Here is a 23,115-nt window from a genome sequence, read left to right on the forward strand (position 1 = left end):
TTTTATTCACTCTCAATTTATTTTTTTGTTTGATTATTGGGAGACTCTGCTCCATTTCTTTTCAAAACTAATCTAATCCCACAGAGGACTGCTGCCACAGGCAATCAGTCATATATTGAGGACAGTGTGACTCATCCGTGTACACTGGCTGATTGGTAAGCACACATCCAATCACCTGCTCGCATGCGAATTGGTTTGCTTAGAGCTGGCAGCGCTTTGTTTAATCATGTTGTTGGGGTTTTTTTTGTTTTTTTTTTATGCAAATCCCGTTTAAATGAAATCACACAGCCACTGCAGACAGAGACGAGGACACGTAGACGAAATGGAACTCAATAGCCGAGTGTATCGTATTTGGCTCGGGCTGCTTTTATTATTGTGCTTGTTTACAATGATAATCAGCTCAACCTGGTGACTATTTCACTTGTTTCCAATGCAAATCAACTCGTCTCATGAATTTCAGGTGTCAGGTGCGTCTCAATACAGGACGTGGGACATCATAACAACATAACAATACATGTTGAATTACTTAGAAACGGAAGATTGGAGGGCTTGTTGTGTTGGACATATTTTTTCTCAACCTTTGCCCCCCTTTCCTCCTCTTCCTCCCTGGAGTCATATCTTTTTTCTTTGCCACACCTTCCTTTTTTCCTTCTTTGTATTTTACCTCATCTTTCTCTCTCCTGTCTGCTCTTTTTTTGTGTGTGTGTTTTTGGTACACGCCGTCCCTTTACCCCATTTCACCTCATCTCCTCTGACAATTGTTTCTTTGGTTTGCGGAAAAGAAAACAGCAGATATAGCGGGACAGGATGTTTTAAGGAATACTGTAACTGTAAATACATTATTTTGGACAAAAGACTTTATTCTGCTTCATAATGTGGCTGCAACACAGTTTACAATGGCTCAGTGTGTCACTTGGGTCAGGTCTCCTATTGGCTATGAACTCAATTGAACCCTTAAGCCATAACAAATGAGCACAAGTGACACTGCTTGGACATGCTCTTCATCTGTGTTTATCAGAGAGTGTGTTTGCATGCGTGTATATGGATTCCACAGATTTTCCAACATTCTTTTTTTTTTCCTAGTATGCATGTATGTATGCGTATGTTCATTACATGTCTACATGTGCTTGTGTAACCACAGAACTGCAGATACAGTGTGTATAGTATGTTTGCATAGCTGTATACACAGTCTCTGAATGTGGCTGTGTGTGATCTCTGGTGCATGTAAGTCACCTGGCCTAAAGCATATCAAACCTTTATCAAAGTCAAACCGAGCGGTCTCAGTTCTTCTCGGCTCGGGGTATAAATATTTAGTCTGCAGTATAAACATGCTGGCCTTCTAGGAATGCTCTGCTCATGAGCGACAGCAATGCTTTTATCCTTCTACTGATAATACGAGTGAAAGACAAAACTGTTGATTCATCCCAATATGCAACATGTGCAGCTATGAAGATGTGCCGCTCTGCTACGCCAGCAAGTGTGAAGCAGCTCTTTGAAATTATCGATCTTTGTAAGATTCTTTCCTGCGACATCGCTACTGTAAAGAAACACACAAAGATAACATGCACAGCAGGAGCATCCATATATTTCCCCCTATCATTATCTCCTAAGCTCCATACTATTACTCCAACCTACCGTCTGACTCATGTGAGACGGATTACATGTGATTCAGTGTAATACTGGGCGATTAGCATTATCTTTAAAGTGATGAAATGTGAATTTGTAGCAGCTCTAAAGCTGAACAGTAGGTAGTCTTAAATAATGTATGGATATATCTTGATATTTTGTGGAGGAAACTGGTAGAATCTGAATGAAAAATAGGCTGGAACTACTTTCCTACTTCCATAGGTATGTATAGAAGAGATGGACATTGGTAGACCCTTCACAGCAGTGCCAAAAGATAAACCTGCCGACATCAGCCATACTAAATAAATGATGTTCTCTTTCCATTTTTTATTTGCAGGGGGCGTTTGTATGGAAGGTTTAATTATACATTTGCTTACAATAGTGTCAGTCTTTTTACTTATGGGTTATGCTGGTCCTTAGCACATATTTTTTGCTAAAAGTTAGCATGGAATTAAATAATATTCCAGTTACATGTGGATTATTTTGATGTTTACGCTCTTATCACTCAAAGGATAAGGCTGGTGTTGCACTTCATTGTTACTGAAGACGTAACAGTTTAAAACACAAGAAAAACGATGGTATAGTTAGAAAATTCAGCTGGCAAAAACAACCATTAGTTACATTTATGCCATCTAGCAGCTGTAGTAATTATGACCTGGGGAAGTGATACAGTTCTGATGACATCAATTTAAGGTGACAAATTTTCATATTAGGAGATGACGGGTTGGGTGGATGGCTAGATAGATAGATGTGGACAAAATGTGGACTTAGCTGCAGGAGACCACTGTTTGCTTCCTGTTTCCAACTGCAAGTGTTTCGAACCACCAACACAGAACTTTAATTAGTGTAAGTTTTTGAAAAGGAGTAAAAAGAGTAAATATTGCATTTATTGGCCACTATTTTAGGCTGCGGATGAATAATTAGCCGCCCAGTGAGCATTTATGGCTCATTGACGTGTTTTTAATAGTCTTTGGACGACAATGTAGGTCTATGGCACAGAGGAATAAGATATAGCGGGCTTTGGATTGTCGGCGTTCCTTGTACTGTTCCTTTAAAGAGTTTTTTTTCCCATTATTCTTACATTGCTTTGGTATGCTCCACTTGTAAATTGTTCAGCTGCTTCAACAATTTGTCCTAAAAGAACTCTTCCAATAGAACTTGTCCGCAGTTAGTTTAAACATTTACTTTGTCTGATTTGGACTTGACCACTGAAACATCTAAATTTGGAAAAGCAGCATAAACTCAGGATTTTTATGCACTCACACACACACACACACACACACACACACACACACACACTGGAACGCACAAATGTTTTACATTCTGAGGAGGTTTTTTTTTTTTTTTTTTTTTAATTTCCCAGACAGTATTGTCATGTGGTTCAATGTGAGCTTCACTGGGCAGACTCATGTTTGTGTATGTGTGTGTGTGTGTGTGTGTGTGTGTGTGTGTGTGTGTGTTTGGGTGGAGGCGAAGGGTGAGAAGAAAAAAGAAGTAGAAGAAAGACAGGAGGTGGGGGTTGACAGATCCATCCCATCTCTTTTTCCCTCTCTGGAATTCAGCTGGAATCCAAGCTTGACTCCCCTATTAGCTCCGCCCACACTCCCACCACCTCATATCATGCTACACACACACACACACACACACACACACACACACACACACAAGCTGTTTTAGGTAGTTATTCCTTCCGTTAGGTCACTTTAACCATGAAATAAGTCTTTGCCTGTTCTAACCTGTCCATTTGATATGTGGCTTCACGCACACACCTTTTGTTGTGTGTGTGTGTGAGTCAGAGAGAGAGAGAGCAGTAGTCAATTCGTAGGAAAAACAGATTTTACAAACAATAAAATAAGCTGTTAGGTTGTCAGTTCTCTACTTTTGGTTGCCATATTTTAATAGTTTATGTAATGATGCACGATGAAAGCATGGAATGTAAGATGTAAAAGATTTTTTTATATAAAAGAACACTTTTTTAAATTGTCACTACACAAAATGCAATTTGTTAAGAATTAATAATGATAAATAATGATAAATAAACATTTATGGTAAATACGATAGACTGAATGATGAAGTCTACCTCCTGCAGGCCTGATCACATCTATAGTTTATCAATTGTGTCTTCTGCAGCCATCCTTGATGTGGAGATGCAATGAAAGTTAAAAAAAAGAGCCCCTTCATTTTCAAGTTTGCATGGAATTCCAATGATTTCATCTGCAAAACCATGTTACACTGAGGATGAAGAGTACGTATTGTTTTTCTTCCTCATCAATACGCGGATTAGTTTCTAAATCTGATTTTCAGTCACGTTTTCACTGTTTAATTTTGCAGTATCCATATTAACATCAGCTCCTCAGATTCCTCCATACATGAACATTTTCCCTTAGCTGTTTTTACGATATTTCAGTCAATGAATCTATAATATGAAGTTGAAAGTGACATAAAATTGGATTTTGAAATCAAAATACGCTCAAAAAATGACTAAAAGAGAGACAGAAAAACAGGGTTTAGGTTCTTCCACACTGTTGTTGTTGAATTATACTTAATTTTCTTTAAGGAGTTCCATGATGATTCTTGATATTTATAAGATCTTTTTTTGCACTTTATCCAAAGAAAGAAAGCATGACTTACAGTCAGTAATACCGTTGTAAATAAAGGGGAGGGAGAGTAATCATCCTCAAATGATTTAGTCTTTTTTCCCGTAAAACATGACGTACTTTCCACAGTTTATGAGTCACAGGACGTATACTAAGATCTATAGAGGTCACAAATTTACACAGAGATCATTGTTGAACTGCTGCTGAATTACTCAAAAAATGTAAGTGCCACTTTCAATCACTCCTATACATAACACTGTGCTGCCATAATGTCAGGTTAGGTATGAGGGATGTTTAAGGTAGATGATGTTTTGCATCTCTCACCATCTTTATTGCTATTTTCAATTCCATTTATAATTTGAGTCAATGTTCCTCATGTCGGATTTTTCCATTGCCGAGAACTTGCACAAACTGCGTCAGAGCCTTTGAACATATAAACTATCTCTTAATGCTTACGTTCGAGAAGGATGCTTTCTTTGTTCTCGCTCCTACAGCCAGGGTCGGTGCGGTGTTTACATCACTGAGTTGTTGCCTTGGCAACAGACAGAACCTCACAGTCAGAGAGAGAGGAGAGTCTGCAGAGTTAGATTTGAAAATCCTTGAAAAATAATGTTCGACAAATTGAATTATGCCGCATCATCAGTTCGTTTCAGCGTGATTTCACCTCTCTGGGCTCTTCTCACCTGTGTCATATCATCTTTGTAGAACATAGTTACATTCATTCAACACAGTGACTCTTCAAATATTCAAACGCTTCCCAACCAACATGCTGTACTAGACAATGTCATATATGTGCAACCCTGTCTCCAATTTAATAATATATATAAGTAATTTCTAGGAGGCATGGTTGCACTGTGTTATGTCATAATCTCCAAAAAAAACATGTCCTCATTCTATAATAACAGCAAAAGTAACTTGCAACATCATGCAATTGTATTTGCATACAGCATTAAAATGATTTGAGTTGTTTTTCCTAATTTATGTTAGATTTTACAGTATTGAAAAAACGTTTTGCAAGTAGAGGCAAGCTTGTAGAAAACAGGCAAGCTGAGTCAAAATGTGATAAGTAGAGAACTGAAGATGCATCTTCCCTATTGATGACTACAGGTCTAAATAAATATCAGGAACGCATAACAAGATAAGGTATTATGCTGAACTACTGAGGTAAAAAGCTCCAGAAAACCAGAAAAAAAGAAAGAAAACTGCTTTAAAGGAGCAATATGTGGGATTTGGCCACCTGATCCAAACAAATAGGGGGCAGCATATCACCCCCCAGGATACGAATGCTACAATAAACTCAAAATAATACTCACAATATTATTATCAGATTTTGAAAACTATCAAATATCTATATCAGTATCGGCCTCAGAAAATCCAGTATCTTGCGGGCTCTAGAGACTACGCTGTTTAGAGATGCAGTGTACCAGCATCCTTCACTCCCATATAGATTCCCAACCAAATCCAGTAAACACCGTCAATGAACCAAATCTAAACATCTATTTTGTATTGTTTTGATTGACTCCAATTGAAGCCATGTTGGCTTTTCAATGGCCGACTGTCTCTACTGTCAACAGAAAGCAAAATGGAAAGATTTAATAACTTCATGGAGCCAGAAGGCATGAAGACATGCAGGTTCACATTCAAAACACACATTCAAGCACACAGGCACACATCTGCACACACACACGCGCGCACACACACACACACACACACACACACACACACACACACGCACACCGTGTATGACTGTGGTAAGTCATTTCAGAGCCTATTAAATCTCCATTAACACACAGCCTCCCTGCTAGCCAGAGCTAATCCAACCCAGGTGTGTGTGTTTGTGAGTGTTTTTTCACCCCAACCCTCCACTTCTCCCCTCATTCTCCTGGCTTTTCTCTTTCTTTCCCTCTACTTTCTCTCTATCTCTCACTCTCTCCATTTCATATCAACACACCGAACAAAAGTCTCCCACATTTCCCACACTCTCCCTCAAACCTGGCAGCTTCCGACAACATCAAACTTCCTCCAGTTAGGTCAAATTAAGGCAAATTGCAGCTCTCAGCGGGAAGCTAGGCCGACACACCTCCCTGGTAATCTTATTAAGCACAGTCATCTCTATAGTCACCTGTAGTCTTGAAAAACCAGCTGTAGATTTCTCCTCTTTGAATCAATTCGTCTCCCTTCATTGGTTGCTCAGGCGAAGGGCTTAACGGTGAAAGACAAAAAACAGATAAGATGAAAAACTCTGCTTTCTACTCAGCTGACTGCCTGAATAATGAGGCTGAAAGATGATCCACAGTGACAAAAGGGTTATATCATCTGGAGGAGGTGGCAGGCCTGTCGCAGTGGTGCCAGGCCAACCACAACTCCCTGAGCGTCAGTAAAACCAAGGAGCTGATTGTGGACTATGCCAGGAAACAGAGGTCTTACACCTCACTGCAGATCAGCAAGACTCCAGTGGAGAGGGTGAGCAGCTTTAAGTAGGTGCATATTACAAATGACTTAACATGGACTACACATATTGACACTGTGACGACAAAGGCAAGACAGCGCCTGTATCACTTCAGACAGCTGAGGAAATTCAACATCTCACAGAGAGCCCTGCTATCCTTTGTCTCTGCTGCAGTGCAGAGCATCCTAACAGGGAGCCTAGCCGCCTGGTATGGGAACAGCTCCTCTCGGGACAGGATGGCCCTGAAGAGGATTGTGCGATCGGCTGAGCGCGCTACGGGTACTGCACTCCCCTCCCTGCAGAGCCTATACGACAGTAAGCAGAGCTAAGAGGATAGTAAAGGACCCCCACCACACCAACAATGGACTGTTCCTGTGACTGCGATCAGGCAAACGCCTGCGCAGCCACAAATCACACACTGAGAGACTGAGGAAGAGTTTCTTCCCACAGGCTATCAGAGCCATGAACAATGAACAATAAACTCTTGAAGGACAAGAACATTCACCCAAGGACATTCACCTACATATATTATACTATACTTTGCACTACTGCCATTTAAATGCTGGGAATCTATCCTGGGAACATAAATGTCAAACGCGTTAGTATACTTTCTCTATGGTGGCTACAACTGCTCATGTCAGCCACCCGCTTCTTCTTCTGTTTATTACAAACAAACCACTGTTGCTGCTGTTGGAAGTGTAAAATGCATCACTTTCTGTACCGGTGGAATTTTTCCAAAAGATCTACTTGACACCACATGTTAAGAAAGGTAAAAACCCCTCCTGAACTGGCATGATAGTCTCAATTGTTTTTGTGTTATAGCAATGAAGTAGCAAAAAGCACATGTCTTTATTAGAAAATATCATAAAAATAGTGTCATTGTACAAGAATCCAAGCCCAAACCCAAATTCCTCCTTGAAACTTTTAAAAAAGAAAACATCTTCTTCCCAGTCCAAGTCCGTAAAGTAAGCCAACAATATTGGGTTTTTGAATCTTGTGGGGACTACTGGGTCTAAAAAAAAAAAAAAAAAAGATAAAAATCTCATGCACACACACACACACATACACACCAATATTAATGTTCTGGGAAGGTACTCTGCAGGAGAGAATATGATCTCTGCTTGGAAGTGACGCTGTTCCCCACTAAAGCAGTACAAACACACATTGTTATGTTTGTGAGTGTGTGCGTGGAGGTGTGTGCGGGTGTGTGTGGATATGTGGGTGCTGGTGACAGTACAAACGTCTGCAACTGGAGACCCCTTATGAGAATACTTTGCAAGTGTGTAATGATAACAATACAGACCTGCATTTACCAGAAGATGTTATTAGTTTAATGGTTTAACAGTAAGGAGGGAGGGCTATTTATAGGAAGACAACAGGTCTAGTAAGGTATATATGTAAATGCTTGAGCTCTAATATATATTGTCAGCATGTAAAACTTCCCTATTAAGTGAACACATTTCAGAAATTAGGATCACCATTTCTAATGCATTTTAAACAGTTTTATTTGGCCCCCAAGCCATGAAATATGTTCAGACTGCAGCTGGTATCAGCTATTGTAATGTTTTTGTAAGATACTTATGACATAGAGAGTCTGAAGAGACAGATGTGTGCAGCTGTGACTGGCCACAATGCAGCCCACCCACATTTTTACTGTGATTCATCATTTGTGTGTGTGTGTGTGTTTGTGTGTGTGTGTGTGTGTGTGTGTGTGTGTGTGTGTGTGTGTGTGTGTGTGTGTGTGTGTGTGTGTGTGTGTGTGTGTGTGTTCAGATAGTGCTGAATGTTCCCAAAGTCCATGCAGCTCATGGACAATATATTAGAAGCTGACTAGCGCTCTCTGCTGGCTAAAACAACTCCTTACATTGAGCTTTGATCTGCACTTAAAAAAAAAAGTCACATGCACTTCTTTTAAATGTCACCGGGACGATAATGTCACCAATAATTTTTAGTGGTAAAGCTTAGTACCATTGGTTTATAAATGGTTTATATGTGGTTCCACTAAAACCTTGCAGCCTAAATTCAAAGCTTAGAGATTGTGATGGAGGAAATTTGAACTCGAGATTGGTAGGAAGCTTGTGTCAAATCTCAGATGTAACTATAATTTAGTTACAGTTGCTTTGATATAACTGGATGATGTGGACTAGCATAACTCTTGTTTAAATAAGTAAATAGATTAGCAGCATTTTGATGTTGTAGTTATTTTTCATGCATGTTAATTGTGAGGTAACTAAATAGAGAGTGTCAGATATCTGGAGACCATTTAACCATCATCTAAGATAAAGTGATGTTGGGAATCTTCTGAAACTAATGTTCAGTTAAAAATATAATGTTATACAGTACCATTACATACATATTTTTTAACTTTGGTTTTGTTTCTCTCTTCTTTTTAAATGTAATTTCCATAATATAAATGTGATTCATACTTCCCAACACTGTATAATGCTCCCTTTAAAAAAATTTTTTTATTACATTAACATTTTGAGTCCAAATTGGGTCGCACAAACAGAGTTATCTCACATTGTGTATGTACCATTTACAAGTATAGGAGCAAATAGGGGAAGTAAAGTGGGAGGGAAGTGGTTTTCCACAGGTTGTTTAGGGCTATGGAGGGCAGATATTGTGATGGAAGATGGAAACTCATACACTCATACATTCTTAGCATAAGTTTACCTACTTCAACTGACATTTCCACTGATGTCACTGCATACATACTAATTGACACTTCAGCTATTTACAGTGCACACACTTCAACTATGGTAAATGGTAAACGGACTGCATTTATATAGCACCTTTCTAGTTTTCCGACCACTCAAAGCACTTCACACTACATGCCAACATTCACCCATTCACACACACATTCATACACTGATGGCACAGCCTCCGGGAGCAATTTAGGGTTCAGTATCTTGCCTAAGGACAATTCAACATGTGGACTGGAGGAGCCAGGGATCAAACCACCAATCTTCTGGCTTAGTGGATGACCTGCTCTACCTCTGAGCCACAGCTGCCCCAAACTATCTTCACCTACAACTGAAATTTCAACAGTTATTAGACATTTTACTTTTCAGCGTAAGCAGACACATTTGAATTTTCTTCAGAAAATCTTGCCTTTTCTAGTTCCTCTATTGCATGTGTAACATTATATAAAAGTAAGGGAGAAATAAGGAAAGTGGGAGGAAAGAGGTCAGCCACATGTTGCTGTTAATAAGCTGCTGGAAGATATGTGATGGAAGATGGGATTTACTATATGTGTAATGGAAAAAAACGTCCACTAGATGGCATTAATACACTCTGATACTAATTCTCACTCAGCATTCTCATAATAATGCCTTGCTGATAAGCTAATGCTTCAGAATTGGAAGCATTAGTACCCTCACTTTGCACTTGTGTATGAGGACAATGTAACTTTAATGAGCAGTTAAATTGCAGATACACACGTGATACGCACAATCCCAAACACACACCTGCAACCAATGTGACTCCCCCCGCCCTCGCCTTGCTTCTGGAACTTGAGTGTGTCGACTCATTCCTCCGTTGAGCTATTTTTCTATTTATAGTCGCAGTGCTCCGGCTGTGTCTAAAACGCCTGCTGTCTCATTCTGTTTTGCTTCCTTACTGTCTGACAGATTTGGAAGAGGGGGGCGGTGAGATGTCCTCAGCTTTAAGTCACTTATGCTTGGAGTCATATTTATATGTATCTTTAGATGACAAGGATTTGCTTTCATAGAGGCTGGTGAGACAGGCGGTCATAAAAAAAAGAGAGGCCTTTTTAATGTTAATCACTCATTTTGACATGTTAGAAGAGTTTGTCTGTGTGCTTAGTCAATGCGAAACAGATGTTCAAATTATGGTAGATTCATTAGTAAGTATCAGTGTCACTTGACATCACTTCTGATCCTTACGCACTACAGGCCTCTTGACCCTTAAAAGAAACTTGAAGCAAATATATGCAGCTTGGTTTGTCACTTTAGTCACTTTGCAGCAGTATGAATGATTTCTCCTGTTTATTTTGTGGCTGAACAGAAATAAAAGCCAATGTTCTTGTTGTGCTTCATCAAACAACTGAGTTACAAATCAATGTTGCTTTGGAAACAGTCCCAAAGACATTTCCAATTGACCAACTGTTTGAGCCCGAGTTACCTCCCAGCTGATAATGGTGACTCCTGGCAGACTGGCAGAGGAGAGGAGCGAGGAGAGAGTAGAGGAGATAAGACACTGGGAAGAAGATGGCCCCATGTCATTCTGGGAAAATCAAAGGAGATAGTGACACTTATATGTTCAGTGTGAAGGTCTGATGTCTTGCCTAGTTGTCTGTCTGGGTCTGCCTCGTTTCCCCCGTCCTTTTCAACTCTCTCACTGTCTCAGTATATCCACCTGACTCTCTCAAAGTCACATTTTCTTAATTGGCATGACCATAATTAAGCACAGTGTTGCAAAAGCAGGTTGTATAAAATTGACAGTGTATATATAATAACAATACCTTTAGTGCTTCACAAAAATCAAGTCTTCATGTTCTTCAAACATGCATTATTTCTAATAAAATGCTGCTCAGGACTAAGTTAATGGACATGAAGGTGGATGCTCCACTAGTGGCGTCGACCACTAACTGACTCACAGGTGGGCCACAGTATGTGAGGCTGCAGAGCAACGTGTCGGACATAATAGTAAGTAGCACAGGAGGAACCTCATGGGACGGCCCTGTTTCCCTTCCTGTTCACACTCTACACCTCAGACTTCAGATACTGCTCACAGTCCTGCCACCTGCAGAAGTTTTCAGACAACTCTGCCATTGTGGGTTGTATCAGCAAGGGACAGGAGGCTGAGTACAGGAGTGTGGGGGACAGTTTTGTGGAGTGGTGCGAACTAAATAACCTGCAACTCAATATCACAAAGACTAAGGAGTTGGCGGTTGATTTTAGGAAGCGAAGGAACCATCCAAACCCAGTCAGCATCAGAGGAACAGAGGTGGACATTGTTGACAGGGATCTGGGCGTCCACACAGACAATAAGATGGACTGGACTAAAACCACAAAGGCTCTGTACAAGAAAGGTCAGAGCTGCTTGTATTTTCTCATGAGACTCAGATCTTTGAACATCTGCAGAATATTCTGCAGATGTTTTATCACTTGGTGGTGGCTAGCGTCATCTTCACGCTGTAGTGTGCCGGGGCAGCAGGGTGAAGGCAGCCAATGCCGATAGACTTAATGAGCTCAACAGAAAAGCAAGTTCTGTCCTTGGAGTGGAACTGGAGGATTTGGTGTCAGAGAAGAGGATGCTGAGGAAACCACTCAATATTACAGACAATGCCTGTCATCTCCTGCACGCCACACTGGAGTCATATCAGAGCACCTTCAGCTGCACACTGAGACCACCGAGGTGTACCACCGCATGCCACAGGAAGTCTTTTCTACCAGTGCCCATCAAACTGTACAACTCCTCTCCCTTCTGCAGGAAGGACAGCTGAAACAACGGACACTGAGAACAGTAATATCAATATCATGTGCAATATTACTTTTTCAATATCATGTACAATATTATTTTTTCAATATCATGCAATATTACTTGTTATTACTTTTTCAATATCATTTCCAATATCACTTTTCTATTTCAGTTTACGTATTTTACTAAACGTATCTTACTTTTACTGTTATTCTATTAGGCACTAGTGTTAGCATTTACTCCTTTTACACTGTTGTTTTTATTCTTATGTTGTTGTCATTTTTGAGCAATCTCTGGCACAAGAATTTCCTTCAGGATTAATAAAGTTCTATCTTATCTTATTGTAAAACAAGCTTTATCAGCAAGTTAAAAACTTAAAAACAAAGCCATTACATGAGGATTTATTTGCATGGGAATGTAAATGTGCCAAACAAATATCATGGCAGTCTGCCTATTAGATTATAAGATTCCTTATAATGTGGACATGTTTTGTCCTGAGGGTGGTGCTGGAGGGAAAGTCATGTAGGGTCAGAAGTACAAGGGTTGTTCCTATGGGGAGCTTGAATTTTCCCAGTAACTTTTATAATCCCCCCCAAAATTCTGTTTTTTATTGTTCACAAGTGGATTTTGATGGTTTTGGCCTGATGGTGGAGCTAGAATTAAGGGTCCATGAAAGTCTGTTTACTAGTTTTTGAGACAGAAAGTGACATATGGAGAAGGAAAATAAGTGTAACTACATCAACAGTTGTGTAAAGAAAAAAAGGAGTTTTACACAGCAGTTTGAAAGATGAGACTGATTTAGCTGCCCCGGACTCCTCGGGCAGGTCAGTTCAAAGGAGCCGTCATGTCAGAGAACAAATTGCTGCATGCTTTCGGTGTAGGCTTTGGAAGGGCAAAGCTAAACCAATCCAACAAACTCAGGCTGTGTTCCCAGCCTGGTTCTTGTTTCCTGAAAGGTAAAATCAAGCTGATGTGATCTCATCTCTCTTTGCTTCACTTGCTGCATTTTACCCTAAACTGGAGATAAGAAAGCCCAAATAGTAGTCCAAATGAAATGAAGAATATTGTGTGGATGACTGTAAAAGTGAAAAATGGATGGTTAGCTTCTGTGCAGAAAAATGAAAGAGGAGAGGGGAGGTGAAAAGAGGAGAGGAAGTTGGGGGGTCACTCAGTCAGTAGCCAACCCTCCTTCAGTAGGAGCCTCAGGGCCTCAGCATGAAGCTCCAACATGGAATTCCAAATAAATAATTCCCTTAACCTCCTCACTGAAAGAGACCGGAGTAACACGCACACATAACATCAGCAAAATGCATTATTTCTCCATAACCGTGGCTTATTTAAACTAGTTTTCCAAGTATCCGAAGGTGTATTTCATCAACAGACACTTGATCATTCTGCAAAGTAAAATCATGTGTTTGCATGAAAGCGAACACACACACACATACACTCTATTAAATCTCAGCGCTTAGCCCTCAGAGTAGCCTAAATCCTGCATGTGTGAGCAGGAATATTCAGTTAATCCTTGCTAAATACAGCATGAAACCATTTTATTCAGTCATAAATAAGCATGCGACAGGAGGCATGGCACCGCGGTCAAATGTCCTGCGGTATACACAAGTAATTAAAATCCACAGATGAGAGAGTTTAAGGGTGAAACAGATAAGATAAGTTTACAATATACCTGTGAGGGCTGAAGGCAAGATGTCCTTAACTGAACTTAAGTCTAAATCAAAAATGGATTTTATTTGTTTGGGCTCATTTTTCAGCCATGGGACAGGATATGAACATGTTTGATATTCGTTTGTTATGCGATTGTTGCGCACATACAGTACACGCACACCCAGTGAAAAACAGCCACTTTCACTGCTTATATTCCTAATCCTGAGCAAAATATCAAGATAGAAAAAATGTGGCAAAGTTTTCCATATTCACGATGAAGTTCAACTAAGACTAAGACGGTTTGAGGCTTTACTGCTCATATTTTTCAGAGAATTATATATTGCAAATATTACAGCTATAAAACTTGGGTCTTATTTATACTATATTATATGTTATATATTACAGTTTGGGCCATCATTCCTCTCAGTTATGATGATAAATACTGGTAATAATACACAAACAATGGATACATGCTAGTACATGATAGTCTGCCACATACTGTAGCTCTCACAGCTTCTCTCAGGATCGTAAATCATTCTAGTCAATAATGAGTTACTGAGGATGAAAAGTACATGTATGAAAATAATTGTACAGATGCTGAACAAGAGGCACTGTATTTTCATGACTTATCAGATAATGATATACTCTTGCTATTTTTCTTATTGCCTGTTCCTTACTAAGTATATGGGAGGGAATTTAGAGCCACAACATTTAAAAAAAAACTTTTCTGAGGTCACTAAATATCCTTTTTTCAGTTTCTATTTCTCTGTTACTGCTCCAAGATTAGACAAAGAGTGTGTGTGTTTAAGATGTTGTGAAACACCCAGTGTGAGTATCATATCACCGGGGTTTACACTGATTGAGATGAATACATGAATGGGAAGTTGTAAACTTAACACACCATGGCATCTGTGAGAGGATCTTATCGATGCTTTCCCTCTGGCCCATGACAAACCACATTAGAGGGAACATTAGTGGACATAGGGGTCACTGTAATACACACATATAAATACACAAGGGGATGGGCATTTTTGCCTTCAAGACTCAAAAGTGCACAATTAGATCATCCAACCCCTCTGCCTTCGGATTCTCTCCCACACACACAAAAACACATCCATACACACAAAGTGTAACTCAACACCGCCGCTTTCTCACTGGACGAGAGCTTTAATCGGCAACAGACAGAGAGATTCTGGCTGCGGAAATTAATGTTTACTTTTCAGCCGTCTCTATTTCAAGCTGCTCTCTTTTCCTTCATTGTTGAGAAAACATCCCAAAGGAGATGTGAGATTGCTGAACCAAAACACTGCCAAACAAACCCTGCTGTTTCATATGGTTCTTTTCAACGGAATATCATGCAAACTTGTCAAAAAAAAAAATTTGCCTCATGAAGTATAACGTTTCTGTGCACAAATGAGAAGAAGCTTAATTTTTTTTTACACAAATTATACAGTAAGTGGGGATGTCTCAGGTGCTGGTTGCATCTCATTTAAATCATACCTATACTGTGTGCTATGCTACATAAGTTTGGGAGAGGGAGATTGCTTTACAACACAAAATTTTACTTATTGAGGCGATATGTAGAGCAATCCTGCAGTACTGATCCAAGAAAGTAATGTCACTCCAGCAGTCATGTATTAAAATGCAATAATATCCGCTGAAAAGGCATGTTTAATAGGGTGTTTCTGTTACCTCCCCTGAAGACACACACACACAGCAATCTGGTCTGTCAGTAGGTTGTACATGTTAAAAACCAGACCCATTAAACTTAATAAGGACTATAATCAAACTACAGCCCTTGCAGACGCACATAGCCTTTCTCCCAGGAGGGGACATGATTCAGAGGTCATCTCTACCATGACCAGGAATGTTTAGGAACAAGAAACAACAGGTTTGATGGCAGTTTTTTTTCTTGAAGGATAGTTCTTCCTGTTTAAACAGTGGATTTAGCAGGACACAGTTTCAAAGTGAAAACATCATTTCACCAGGTGTTACTCATTCACATGAAATGAGGAAGTCAACCTTAAAATCAATCCTTTGGTGTCACAGACGTTTCTAGCTGCCGTCTTTTTATCAATTGGTTAAGTGTTGCAGAATTGTTTTTGGTAATGTTGTAATAAGATATATGTACTGAGTATTTGTAAAAATTTGCACAACTGCATGTATTTATAGCAAAACTGTTTGCTGCTGAAATTATATTTAAACACTTCAGACAAGTATAGTTGACTTCGAAGCTGTGCAGTGAGAACAGCTGCAAGCAGATCCAAATCAGGGACTACTGCTGTAAGCCAAGAAAATCAATCTGTATTCCATCACAGTTTCGGTGTTTTGACGTAGGCTCTTGCAACAGCTCGATGACATCCTACATTTGATCTACTTACTATTTCATCTACATTGTCTAGTCTAGTAGTTCAAATGTAGACAACCTATTGTGGAAATGTCTACACTCTTACTACAGAGATACCATTTGGTCCAAATATATATATATATTTGTAGATTTGTCAGACTTTGTGAATCTTGGCTGAACTGTCCAAGGTAGTGTGTGAATGTATTTTCAATGTGTATTTTTGTATGAGCATTCCAAAGATGTCGAACCATCAAGGTCTTGTTCCTCCAACGCAACCTCCTCACTTTCAGGGAACTTAGGGAGGAAATCAGGGAGGAAAGACAAAATGGATATTGGTTAGGTTCACAAGTTCAAGCCTCTCCGTTTCCTAGAGCCTGTTTCAAAGAAAATATATTGAAACGGAGCCATTTGAGTATTCAAAAATATATTTATGTACCCCCGATGTACTGCTTTTTTTGTTTGTTTGTTTTTTTAGTTAGATTTTCATTGGCGTTGTTAAATGGTGAGATCTTCCTGAGAGTTTCTGATTGATGGTGCAGCAACTAATCATAAAAGCCTGAGATATGTGCATGTTTTCCTTGAGTACAGCACTGGGAAAAGTTAGTCTCTGGTCATTAACTGTATGTGTGAGGCTCATTTTGTATCAGTGAAGGAAATATAAATCTACAGGAGTGAAGGACACAGAAGAGAGTAGTGGTAGTGTAGTACATTTCTGTGGTATTCCCCTACTGTGATTCAATAATAGGAACCTTTATACGTAGAGCACTTTTCATTATAAAGTTACAACATGCCTCAAAGCAATCAGAACAACCAATGACAAGAACCTTGGAAAAGGCACACAGACAAGAAAGAACAAAGCGAGTCTATTGTCGCACATAAAGGCAAGTCTGTAAAAATGAGCTTAAAGCTGAGATTTAAAGGAAAGTTTTGATTGTCAAACACTCACTGCCTGCGCAAGAATATAACTATTTGGAACACGCATTACGATGCATTTGTGATATTTATATACTTTTTTTTTTCACTATAAAACTCCCAATTGTGACTGATTTGAATCCAGGCTGACTTCAGCTGCCATCCATGAAATAACAGACTTTTCAGGCAGGCGGTGAGTGTTTGGTACCCAAGCCATTACTTTTTGCCGGAGTCTTTTTTTATGAAAGACACTGAGGCAAATACACAAGAATCTTTGGGTGGAATCCAGCTCATAAGAGGTTAACAATTCAGAAATATAACCAAGAGCCAAGTCCTGGCCTTAAAGGTATTTAACAAAATCTTAAAATCCACTCTAACATGTATAAATACTTAATCACTCCCTCTAGTTCTGATTAGAAGATTTACTGCCTCAATTGTTTCCGATTCTCAGACCATGTGTTGAAGTATATCTCAGAGGGTTAGGGGGTTAGTTTGTTTGTACGTTGGGCGCTTTTATTTGCAATAATCTATTATTATCAGTGTTTCTTTTCTGTATGTATCTTTGTGTGTAAAAAATGAAATAATTCAATAAATAAACGCTTTAATGTGGAGTCTCTTATTTTGGCGAAAACCACAGCTGCTGGCTCCTGGCAAAGAGCCAGTTGACCAGTGTCAACGCCCCAGCAGCTTGCATGGTTCACTGCATAAACAATGGCAAACATGTGGAGCAGTTCATACTGCTATGTAAACATAAAAGCTGCATCAAAATGCACCGTTTCTGATAAATGAAACATTATGCCAGCAGCTTGTTTTCATGGGCTGAGTAAGCTTGCAACAGAAATGTTTCCCATTGGATATCTCACATACCATTTGGGGGATTCTATTGAAATATTTCACAGAAAAATGCATCCAATAGCCAACAAAGTGTCTCAAATGGTTTTAGGCTACTAGAAATGGTTGTGCTCAATTAATAACATTGGAGAATGCTGTAAGTGTTACCTTTAAAGGAGAGATTTTCACAACACCAGTTGTCTTTTCCCAAATATGCAGATGAAGTTAAGCTCAGCATCTCTAAACAGTGACATGTTCAGTGAACCATCTCACTGTGACGGTTTTGAATTGGGAATCTAATTACTGTCGAAGTGGAAGAGCAATTCCATCCTTTTTTAAAGCAGTAATTCTTCAGATTTCATACCTGCCAACACTCCCGATTTCCGTGGAATCTCCCTATTTTTAACCCTTTTTCCTGCCATGCTCCCGATTGGTAATTACTCCTATTAATCTCCCGATTTCATAGTTTTTCCTTTTCGTTATCGCAACCTGTTTCTGGCATTGTACAGCGTGTGTACGCAGCTGCTCTCTGCGCAGGCACTCCTTCATCCTGTCCTCTGCTGCTGATGTGATTGACTGCCTGCAGGTACCGCTGATAGAGAGAGGAGGTACTGGTTTGTCTCAACCAGTAACTAAGTTTACAAGATTTTGCTAAATGTTAATAATGCGGCCAAAGCAGTTGAAAATATTGCTTTTCTACATGTTTATGCTTGTTGAACAAGTGGTTTGATAAAGTGCTTATTGGCTGTTGAGATGTTTCATAGGATATGTGGACATTCTGACAGCAGGATTCATCCTCTAGAGACCATAAAGGTCTGTACAAAATTTCATATCAATCCATTACTAGTTATTGAGATATTTCACTTAGAACAAAAGTGGTGGACCAACTGCGTCACCGAACTGATGGACCAACATTGTGATACAGAGCCGTGGCACTAGCACGGCTACAAAAACAGACTGAGTGATCTAACTAAAGCAAACAATGGACTGATTAGACTTTCTCAAAGTTAGTTTCTTTACTTCTTCTCTGAGCTCTGAGTACTTAGATGCAGTTCAGCAATGATACACAAACAGTCATCAGGGAAGCATTAAAGAATTTTAAGAACAGTAACAACTAGATAGAAGCAGCTATTATTCTGGCAATTTTAGTTTTCCAGATGAAGGCAAAGGTCAAATACTTCTACTTTAAAAAAACATTCAAATTTCCACTTAATGCCCCTTTGTGAGAGATGTTTTACAGTGATTCCAGGAGTTTTAGCTGCTCTGAAAGCAGCAGAGCAAGCCAATTCCCATTCATAGAACAACAGGAAGTTAGAAAATTACAACTGGGACTCCTCCATAATCCCAGTTGTCATAACCAGGATTCAATTACATATATAAAACACACAAGTACTAACCACCTATCACAATGGGTGTCACTAAAACAATCAAAACAGACTAATGTTTTGCATCAACAGTTTTTGCACACTAATAGCTCCTCATACGCCTTTATAGCTAACATTACTGTTTATTGTCTCACTTGATTAGATTACTCATGAGGCTCAAGCAAGAAGACATGTTTTTTTTGTCTTTTCCACTGACCCTATTATGTATTAATAGCCCTGTCTGCAGTTGTGGGTATAACATTTTGATTGTGGTTGTGAACACATGCAGATTACACCACTAGAAGACAAAGCTCTAACCTCAAGTGGACCACAGCTCAGTCACTTTAAATCAATCATTTAATGGAAATGGTTTCAAGTTTTCGTCAAATGGTGGAGATTTCATTTTGGAATGATTCCCTTCACTTAGTCTCTTTTCTAAAGCATTAGGGTAAGTGAGTCTAAAAATAGACCGTGCAATGTCAACATTCTGGCGCCCCATAAACAACCAGGATTAAATTAGCCAACCACTATTTCCTCTGAGCCTTTGTGCATGTGCAACCGTGTATGTGAGCAAGGTATTTGTAGTAAAGGCAGAAAGCATTGCGTCTTTCCCGTAAAGAGCCTACACTGTTTTGAAACTCGTGCCGTTTTGCAAGAACATGTGTTGATATGACATCCAACTTTAGAGTCAATCACTCCGCAAGAAGAACCGCTTCCAGCCGCTGACCTTCCCACTGTAATAACACAGAGGGTGCTTTCTGATATTTTTTTTTTTGCGTCATTGTTCGTTCAACATCAACAACCTGGCCGCGGAAAAAAAAAACGGCTATTAAGCAATCACAGCCAATATAACTGTCAGACGTTGCTCTTTGTGTAAACCATTACATCTCCACTTTGTCTCTGTTTCTTTCTTCCTTCCAGGTTTTCTCTCTCTACCTCTCTGTCTATGTCTCCCTCCTTAAAAAGGCATAGTAGCAGACTAATCTGCACAGGTTGTCCTGCACACACACACACACACTCATATGCACATGCAAAACATTTAAAGTGGGATCTCAATCCAAGAAAATGTTTTGGCATTGAATAGATCCTGTAGTGACACATTGGATCTACATTTAAAACCAGTCTGACTATTAATTTATCTATAGCTACTATTCTATTTTTTTTTTTTTTTTTTTGCTATTACATAATATGAAAGAAAAAAAAAAGTAGTTTGAGAGGTTTTGGTCCAAACCACATGTTTTAAGATTAATTGTATACCCTGCAGTAGAGTTTTTATCCCTCTACAGAAGCGATCCCTTTAATGTCTGTGGTTGTATTAGGTCATTGCACGTGATGCTGTAAATCAATGAGCAGCACTGCTTCGTGGCAATACTGGATTTACAGGAGTTTTTCATCAATATAATGGTTAAGTACCTTTATTTGTCGGATATAATTTAGGGGATTAACCAAAAAAATACAATCTTATCTGGTTATTTCATCTATAAGAGCTTTCAGTGTTGATTTTTCTGAGTTTTCTCAATATATAAAATGACATATAACCTTCAGCTATTAGCAGCCATTCACATGTATTTTAAAATGAAGCTTGCAGAAACTTTAAACTTCCTTGAGTCACTGATCATTAAGTCATGTGTGGGAATGAAGTTACGAGCTGTGACCATTTTGATAGCCAGTGAGTGAGCAAGAACATTACACAAACAATTGGACAATTTGAAAAAGACATACCACAATGGCAAACTGGGCATGTGTTCAGGGCCCCGGAGTCCAAAATACGAGCTTACAGATAAATAAAAAAAGTAATGTCATCACATGCACACTATCAAGTGTCAAATGAAATTTAAACATTGTAAAACAGACTCTGAGTCTGTGATGCATAAACTTAAAAAGAAACTAGCGATGTGGCAAGAGACTATCTGGTCTCACTAATCAAATAGTGTTGTAACTGTCAGACATGCTTTCCTTTGCTATCCTTCTGATTTGGCAAAAGTCTCTCTGCGAGACAGACACTTCACATTTTTTTATTTTATCTGAAAAAGCTTCACTATCAGAGCTACTAAAAACAATGTTGACCATATCTGACACCTCCTGTCTGTAACTGCGAGGGAGGATGTTCTTTGTCTCAAACGTCAGGGATTAAAAACTATTAAACATGCAGGCTCCATCCTTGAAGAAAGACTTCAATTTTTCCTTTATATACATTTGCATTAAAACTGCATGTTTAGTTTGCGTGGGGGAAAAAAAAGTATTTTAACTGAATGATGTAAAATCTGCTACGTTCCCAACATAAAGTCTTTGTTTACACTTCATTCCAGCTTTTACCTCACACACAACAGTGTATGAAACATCCCAGCAACACTTTTTGGCTCAGTATTTTTACAAACACTCTGAGGTGCAATAACTTCATGGTCCAGATTATACTAATGACTCCAAACTGATGGCCTCATGTTATCCTCAGTGGGCCGTGGCGAGGGGGGGGGGGGGGGGGCGGCATGGAAAATAGAGCTACAGTTGTGGGAAACTCTGCTGAGTGAGAGCTTCTCGACATCTCGAAGAGGAAGAGAGGGAGGAAAAGAGAGTGTGGACGCGTGCTTGTGTGTGTTTGTGTGTGTGAGAGAGAGACAGAGACACACTGCGAAAAAAGTGAAACAGAGAAGAGAGAGTGAAGCTGGACTTGTTCTTTGTAAGGAGGAAATGATGGGAGAGCTGTTTGAGGGCTGCATGGTTCTGACCCTGTGACCGCTCTCAGTCGTGAGAACCGATTCCCGGGCCATGTGTCCTTAAGACCCTCACATCAGCACACACACACGCGCTGCTGCACGTACACCCACATATACTGTAAAAGCAGCAAACGGCCGCTAAAAAAAGCAATATACACACCAGCTGAGGCAGAGAAAGAGAGAGTAAGTCCACAAAAGAAGTGGGAAAATTATCATACCTTTCCACCAGTGCATATGGACTCATGCCAACTATGCAGCCTATAAAGCCCCCCCGCTAAAAATAAGTCTCCCAAGTATGTTTTGGTAAGGATTTCATACTTATTCTCACTCAATTTGAAGCCTATATGAAGACAAAAGGCCAAGCAGCCCAATGACGGCAGCAAAGGGAGTGAAAAAAAAAGGGGGGGGATTTAGAGGGAAAAACTATCTGTGCACTTCATTGCACCTTTTGTTGGAATTATTTAATCCTTAGAGGCTCCATAAAGGTCTCTTTAGCTTTCCCTGGAAAACATTTGTGCAAAGTGTGACTCTCACAAGGACAGAAAACACAGCAATGACCAGCCAGGAAAAATCCAGGTGGGAGAAGTGAAGCAGTGCAGCCCTCGCCCCCTCCCCTTCCCCTTCCCCCCAGTTAATTACCCATGTGCCCTTGGGCAAGACCAAGACAACTGCTCCAGTTGTCAGCAACAAGGCCGTGGTGCGCTGGTTAGATACTGGACGGCTTCCAGGTGCAGATGTCAGTGTGGGGTCAACACTCCCTCTTCGAAACTCATAAATCTTCAACCATCTCCACACTCAAGTCACAGTGTCAAACTCAACACACAGTGAAATGAACAAAGAGAAATCTCTAGCAGATATAAACAGCATGTTAAAGTCTGCTGATTGCTTTCTCTAATTGTTCCAGGAGCTGCCATCTACACATAGTTTAAATCAAATAATGGATGGAGGTGGAGGTCACCTAAATTCTGTTTCAGTATGCATGCACAGCAGTAAGGAATTCACTCAGGAAAAAAAAAATGGAAATGATTTTATCCTCTCATGTGATTATTTCCTTATGGTGTTCATACACAGTAGGCCAGGTTCACCACTGCACTGAAAACAAACTGGATTCTTCAAATGTGTGCCACAATTACCTGCAACCGCAGAGTAAAAACTTGTTGCATTGCATTGAACT

The 23,115-nt window shown here is 39.6% G+C and overlaps 1 protein-coding gene across 1 annotated transcript in view; it reads right to left on the bottom strand.

Moving 5' to 3' along the window:
• Positions 1-23,115, bottom strand: part of LOC137177436 (rho GTPase-activating protein 6-like) — an 81,196-nt gene that overhangs the window by 57,320 nt on the left and 761 nt on the right. The window lies entirely within an intron of this gene.

This window comes from Thunnus thynnus, chromosome 24, assembly GCF_963924715.1.
Source record: "Thunnus thynnus chromosome 24, fThuThy2.1, whole genome shotgun sequence".
In the NCBI taxonomy this organism is placed as follows: domain Eukaryota; kingdom Metazoa; phylum Chordata; class Actinopteri; order Scombriformes; family Scombridae; genus Thunnus; species Thunnus thynnus.